General features: G+C 47.8%; 1 protein-coding gene across 1 annotated transcript in view; it reads left to right on the top strand.

Moving 5' to 3' along the window:
* grin2ba (glutamate receptor, ionotropic, N-methyl D-aspartate 2B-a) overlaps positions 1 to 7,320 on the top strand; it is a gene marked incomplete at both ends in the record, with an annotated part of 104,490 nt that overhangs the window by 54,723 nt on the left and 42,447 nt on the right. The gene's annotated exons all lie outside the window — the stretch shown is intronic.

Genomic DNA, 7,320 nt, shown 5'->3' with positions numbered 1-7,320 from the left:
ATGCAGAGGAAGGGAATGAATCCTGGGATCATGAATGATACATTCTGAAGCGTTCACAAGTCCAGCGGCAAGTGTTGAGTCCAACTGGCCTGAAGCTAAACAACATCTCACATCTCTGGTACACGCAACTCTGGCTCTCTGCTCGCTTCTTTCTTTTTACGCTTCACTGACTCCACTTCCTTTTAATGAGGACAGACTCTCTCTCACACACACACACACACACACACACACACACACACACACACACACACAGGTGTATGCGCACAGACACAGGTAAACCACAAGTGCACACTGAGAAAAGGATCTGATGGTGACAAAACGGGGGAAGCGGGATACGCGTTGGCATCGCCGGAGACTGTGGAGAGGAGGGAGGGCGGCGTGCGGAGGAAAGGAGGGTTTTAAGTGCTTTACGTGTCAAAAAAAAAAAAAAAGGGTTCGTTAGTCAGGGAGGGAAGACTGGAACGAGCGAGGTGGGAGAAGAGGAGCATGCAGATTGTCTTAGCCCGTCTTCTAACATGTTCTGTGGTGGAGACAACCCCCCCCCCCCCCCCCGCCCCCCATTCGTCACGCCAATAAAGCAGATTTAAATTAGAATTTTCATCCCAGTGAATGAAAGGAGACGGAGCGGGCTGGTCTGTGTGAATCGGAAAATGAGAGAGGACCGGGGAGATGAAGCGGTGCATACTCAGTCCCCCCCCTTCAGCACGGGCCTCCTAATAGTTTCCTCCTTTCATCATTCCGGTTACACTGAACATTTGTTCCATCTGTCTGTCGAGCGGCGGCGTCGACCTCTGCACCCCCTGCTTCTTGAGGTGTCGGAGAGGCGTCCTCTGCACTTGCACTTGTTAAGTCACTGCGGATGAGAGCGCCGGCCAAATGCCCGAAATGTAAAAAAATAGTGGAGATAAAAGAGGAGGGAGATAGAGAGGGCAGTCTTTGCTTTGGGAGGGATGGGATCGGGGAGGAGGAGGGGGAGCGGAGATGGAGAGGGTGGTCTGACAGTGACTGAGAGCGAGCCTTTATCGTGTTGCCAGGAAAAGAACACAGAAGCACATATCAACTGTGCTCACTCTATTTCCCTTTGCTCTCCACTCGCCTCTCGACCCCCTCCCCCTCCTCCTCCTCCTCCTCCTCACTCTGTCTCTTTCCTCTGAAGATCGGGCGGTTGCATGTTTCACTCGCTCCTCTAGGCTGAAGACAGTTTTAAGGGTTTTAAGTGTTGACCTCTGCCCTCGCTTTATTGCGCGTGCCAATGTATTTTAGATAAACTGTGAAATTAGAGGCGAGGTGAAGAATCCCCGATCGTGGATTCACGTGAGATGAGCTGATGTGATTGCGAGAGGGAGAGAGAGAATTCAGCTTTCACAGTGTGAAGTGGCGAGAAACAGCCCCCAGCATGATGATGGCTCTGGGCCTACGGCTGACAGCACGGACCAGGTGCACCCTGGGACGCATGATAGACAGGAGAAAAGGAGGAGGAGAGCAGAGAGAGACCTCGGAGGGGAGGCTGAGACGAGATGGGAGGAAAAAGTTACAGAGGTTGTCTAAGAACGGAGAGGCGGAAGGAGGGAAGGAGGCGAAGCGCGAGGGAGGACGGGGGTGGAGGAGGGAGAGAGGGGGATAATAGGGGGAGAGTTGAGGGCAGGCCAGAGCAGGAGATTGAAATCAGTGGATATGACAGGAGTGGAAGAGATAGCAGAGGACAGCTGGAGAGAGTGGAGGAGGGGATAAACGGATTAATAACATCCCTCATCTGGACCTTACGGTCCCCCTCTCCCTCGCTCCCCCCCCCCCTCCTTCTCAACTCGCCGTCACCTTTCCCCTCCTCCCCTCCGGAAGAAAGGTGTCTGACTACAGAAGCGTGCTCACCTCCCTCAACCACTGTGGTCCTCCTGAATCGCAGGGTCTTCACCTTCACCACTCTGACTCTCGACCGCACGACTTCCTCTCTTTCACGGAGGAACATTTTGAAACTGTGAGAGTTGCCTCGTTGAAACTTCGGGGTCATGAAGGTTAAACCCGTACATCTGTGGGGCTCCCTCCTTTGAGAGACAAATCTCTGCTTTGATGGTTGTGGTTTGGCTGTGGAAGAGTGTTCGGACATTATGTCAAACAGGGTTTTTTACGCCAGATGTTTGACGGTGCTCTACTAACATAAAGGTAACATAAACTATGAGGTTGGGACAGACGTCCCAACCTCATAATGGATAGATTGCAGCCTTAAAGCCGAACCCTGCGTCTAGAAAGCACCACGAAACTACTTCGGTTTATCTATTCTGCACCGTATCGTGCCTCAATTGTAAAGCTGCAGAAGTCAGCTGACAGTCTGAAATAAACATCATTGTTCTTGTATCGTAGCGTAGCGCTGGTTAATCCGAGTGTTACGAGTGTGATGCTGTAAAATATAAGAACAGGCCGTTTATCTAATTCTAACATAATCCTGTTTAGCTGCTTATCTCATTCTTGGATAAGCAAGACATGTTTTGTTCGTATCTTCAGCGTGAGGCAAAATGCTTTCAGGATGAGGACTAACAAATGTGCTTGGCTGGGTATCGTTTAAAAAAATGAAATACCAATACCAACACCATTACCCTTAGAGTGACACAGATACTAATAGAGTACTTATTTTGATACCTCTTAGCCCTCATAGTAACCATTTATCTTACCCGCCGGAATCAAAGAGCGATGCCTGTCCTCTTGAGGAGAAGGCGATGCAGCTGTCAATCAATCACTCAATCAATCAATCAATCAATCAATCAGACTTTATTTGTTTGTCACTTTTCATACAAATAACACCCAAAACAACACAGGAAGTTAGCATTTAGCATTAAATATCATCACTTTACAGTGAGGAAACACTCGAGGTAGGATTTGAAATAAGTCAAGCTCAGATGAGGCACTTTATCCTTTTACTCGACATCTGGTTTTTCCTTAAATAATCCATCCGAATTTTATTCATTTATTTTCATTGGACTTCGGTGGCATCTCTGTATCCTTTGGCTGGAAAGGTTTCGATACTTCTGCTGTCACGAGCAGGGTTTTGAAACAAAAAGGACAGAAAGGAGAGACATGTGTCATACAATATACGCGGCTGATGGACTGCTTGGTTTCCTCTGTAAGGAGGAGAGAGCCCTGGCCGAATGGCTAAGGCACGTCATCAGAGTGAAGGCAGAGCGCCAAAACAAAATCTTTATAAAGAAGAAAAAACAAACATTTGCAGCTCAAGTGAGGACAGATAATCACATTTGAATCCATTACTTACACTTTAGTTTTTTTAAAAAGACCAAAAGAAAACAGGCAACAGGCCCCATCCTCATACACTTCACAAGCTGAGCGTATCCACAGAGTCCTCTGGCTGCTTAGCCAGTCTATGTCACTGCGTATCTACGACGTCCTACATAAATGTAGTCACTCTATTTCCACCTCATTATTTATCACTTACCCTCAGCCACGCGTTCCCAGAGACTAAAAACACAGAAAAAAAAAAGAAAAAAAGCCAGACCACATCCGTACGTGTCGCAGGCTGACCCTTTCCCTCCGGCCGCCTTATTTAGTCTAACTCCACGAGACACACTCCCAGACACACACACACACACACACACACACACACACACACTCTCTCGGAGAAAGAACTATTACCATTCTACAAGGACCGGGGGACAAACAAGAGCAGCAGCATGGAAAGCATCAGACTGCAGAGGCCCCTCGGTGGGTCGGCTGCTAAACTTAGAGCAGAAATGGGCCAGAGAGAAACGGTGTGTGTGTGTGTGTGTGTGTGTGTTACGTGGTATTAACTTTCATTCAGACACTGCCTGATTTTGTCGAGAAACAAAACACCCACTCCCATTTTAGTTTGTCCCTTCCAGTTTCTTTTTTTGGATTTTATTTTCTTTCTCTTCATCCTCTGAAGCCCTTGAGAGGGTACGGTGGCTGTGACAGGACAGCCACACTGCAATCACAAGCATGTTCAGTCAAACACTCGAATGAAGACCTGTGTGGTTTTTTCCCCCTTTTTTTTCCTTGTAAATGAAGGCTCAAAAAGTACTTAAAATAAGGTCACTGTTAATTAGATGATGGTCTGACAAATGTGCGAGCTAATTAAGCTCGCGTGTGTTTGATTAAAGATCAGTACGGTAGGCTTCCGTGATAAGAAATGTGATGATGAGGCACGAGGAGAGCGAAAGTAGAGGGGAAGGAGGGACGCGGGGAGCGAGGGGAGGTTTAATTGAGGTAGAGACGATGTGTGTGTGTGAGTGTGTGTGCGTGTGTGTGTGTGTGTGAAGCGAGCGACACAGAAGAATGACGGGCTTGTCGTCAATACGTAATTGCAGCACGTGGCGATGGCGGCACACAGGCTTTATCTGGAATGAACGCTTGCTTGATCATTGTGTGTGTGTGTGTGTGTGTGTGTGTGTGTGTGTGTGTGTGTGTGTGTGTGCGGTATATACCTCCTGCCCACTGTCTTTTAAATTCACGATATTCAAGCGAAGGCCAGCTGTTCCCTCCTTTCCTCCTGCCTCACCTCCCACTCCAGCTCTCTTTTATTCATCCCTCTCTCTCTCTCTCTCTCTCTCTCTCGCACTCTCTTTCTCTTGCTTCTCTCTACATCAGGCAGTGAGTGCAGCAGCAGTCAATAGTACCCCCCCGCCCCACCCACCCCACCGCTCAAGTTCAAAGGAGCCTTTATAGGCAGGATAGAAATATGCATTGCCAAAAACCTCCCAGCAACAGACACCGTCATCTCTCTCTCTCTGGCTCGCTCTACCTCTCCATCTCAGTCTTCTTCGTCTCTCCTCCGCTCACGCTGTCTCTGTCTGTCTTTGCCTCGTCGCTGCTTCCTCTCAAAGAAGGAATACCTATGCGGTTTAATAGAAATGCCTTGAAATCAATATTGTTGCAAAGGGAATGTCAACCTGTGACTTTTTTTTATGGGCCAATTAGGAAGTATTCCACACGAACCCACTCGATCCGTGGGAGTTGTTGTAAGTTATGTCAGTGTGTCGCTCTGTAATCACACAGCATGTAATCCACTCTGATCCATAATCACCTCAAAATAGCACAAGAAGTTGAGGATTTGCTTCTTATTATGCCACTTAAAAGTATGTATTCGAGGTGGAAAATCACCAAACTGAACCTGCCTGCGTGGATGACTTAGAATATTTAAAAAAATAGAGATCCACTTCCACAGTCCGACGACAATTACACCCTCATAGAGAGAGAACACCGACAGCAGCATGATGATGTCATGATCATTTATTAACAAGCAGCCATGGGATCGAAAAGAGCATCAATTCAATAACACTAATAATGTTATAAGAACTATTGTAAAGACATAGAAACTAAGTCCAAAGATAATTCATCGACATAATTCACCAACATTAACCTGCCGATAAGATGATCATATTCCAACCGATTTAATATCTGTGAATCAAGTTCTAAAGATTATAGTTTCACTTTGACATTGGTTCCATGTTGGGAGACATACTGACACACAGACCCCATGGCGGTAAAAGGAGACCCCTACCCAACCAACTGGACTGAATTCGGACCCTGATGTGACTCTGGACCTGGTCTTGGAACCCATCGGCTCTCTGTCTGACGGTGATTTAGCCTCAAGGGGCAATGGACGATATCTCTGGAGTCCTGTAGTCAGCGGATATATATGTGGATAACAGATATCAGGCCGAGGGCCCCGGGGCCACGACTTCCTCTTACGTGCACCTGGTCGCTGTTTGCGGCCCGATCGGCAATAGATGCGAGAATGGAGTTGGAGTTGAGATAAGACGCGTACGCATCTACGAAACCCAGAGAACACACGCTATATTGTTGTGTTTCCTGTGGCCACATTTGAAGTCAGAATGTATTGAAACGCAGTCTGTGTGACGGAGACTCTGCTTGTTTGCTCTGTGTGATCAGTGTACAACACACTTTGCAGTTTAGCAGAGTGAGTCGTGTTGTTTTATCGTGCTGTTACGTGTGTGTGTGTGTGTGTGTGTGTGTGTGTGTCAAGTGTGTGTGATTGTTGGTGTGTGTCCAAAGCGATGCGCTATAATTAGTCTCTGATTGCGGTCGTGATTTGTCATTTTGTGTCCTGTATGATGGTGTGTGTTTGAGTGCGCCATTCTATTCAAGGGTGGCTTTTGAAATGCAGCTGAGTGAGTGTGTGTGTGGGGGGGCTGTGTGTCTGCATTCAATGGTGTGTGTGTATGTGAGGATGTCAGTGTCTGTATTTAAAGCCATTCAAGTTTGTGTGTGTGTGTGTGTGTGTGTGTGTGTGTGTGTGTGTGTGTGCATATTCCAGAGTAAGATTGGAAGTGGGTCTCTTTCTTTTGCAGTCACTGATGTGTGTGTCATTGAAATACCTGAGTTATTGACTCTCTCTCCCCTCCAAGTCAAATAACTGCTCCAGGAGTGTGTGAGTGCACTCATTTGGAGGCTCTGGGCCAGACCAGGACCCGTCAACCATGGGAAACACACACACACACACACACACACACACACACACACACACACACACACACACACACACACACACGTAACAGAGAGCCCTACTGAGCCCAAACCTACACAAATACAGACACCCAGGCAAAATTAGAGGCACACACACACACATTCGCATTGATACAGACATAAACTACACACACTGGCGACACACACATAGAAACGTCTCCGTCCATCCACACACAGACACGCTTCCCCTGGAGGAAGGCACGCATGTGTCCCGTCGCTCCTCGTCCTCTCTCTGACAGCAGCGGTCCAACTCAGGCTTAGCCTCCGCCTGCCTGAATGGCTGGCTGACTGCCTGACACACACACACACACACACACACACACACACCTTTTTCTTCTTTTTTTTTATCACCATATCTCTCGCCCTCCTTCTTTCCCTGCTTCTTGTCTTGCTCTCCTTTTAGCATGCATTTTTTTCTCAAAGGCTAATGAAAACTCTGCAGACCTCTGGCGCTCTGAATGAGTGTGTTGGACAGTACATTAATACTGCTCTGAAGAAGAGAGAGAGATAGAGAGAGGAAGCCAGAGGAGTTGGTGTGTGTGTGTGTGTGTGTGTGTGTGTGTGTGTGTGTGTGTGTGTGTGTGTGTGTGTGTGTGTGTGTGTGTGTGTGTGTGTGTGTGTGTGTGTGTGTGTGTGTGGGGGGGGGGGGGGTGGCGGGGCGCTGTATAGAGGATAAAGGGTGGAGCGGGAGAGCGTGAATCTGGAAATTCAATTATAACTGTGCCCTGGCAGTAATTCCACTGCTGGAGACGGGACGGCAGAGCGGAGAGAAGGAGATGGATAGAGACGGATGGAGGGCGAGAGTGAAAA

This window comes from Melanostigma gelatinosum (assembly GCF_949748355.1).
Source record: "Melanostigma gelatinosum genome assembly, chromosome: 13".
NCBI classification, from domain to species: domain Eukaryota; kingdom Metazoa; phylum Chordata; class Actinopteri; order Perciformes; family Zoarcidae; genus Melanostigma; species Melanostigma gelatinosum.
The sequence above is the reverse complement of the archived record's forward strand: the minus strand, read 5'-3'. Positions and strand labels throughout refer to the sequence as shown.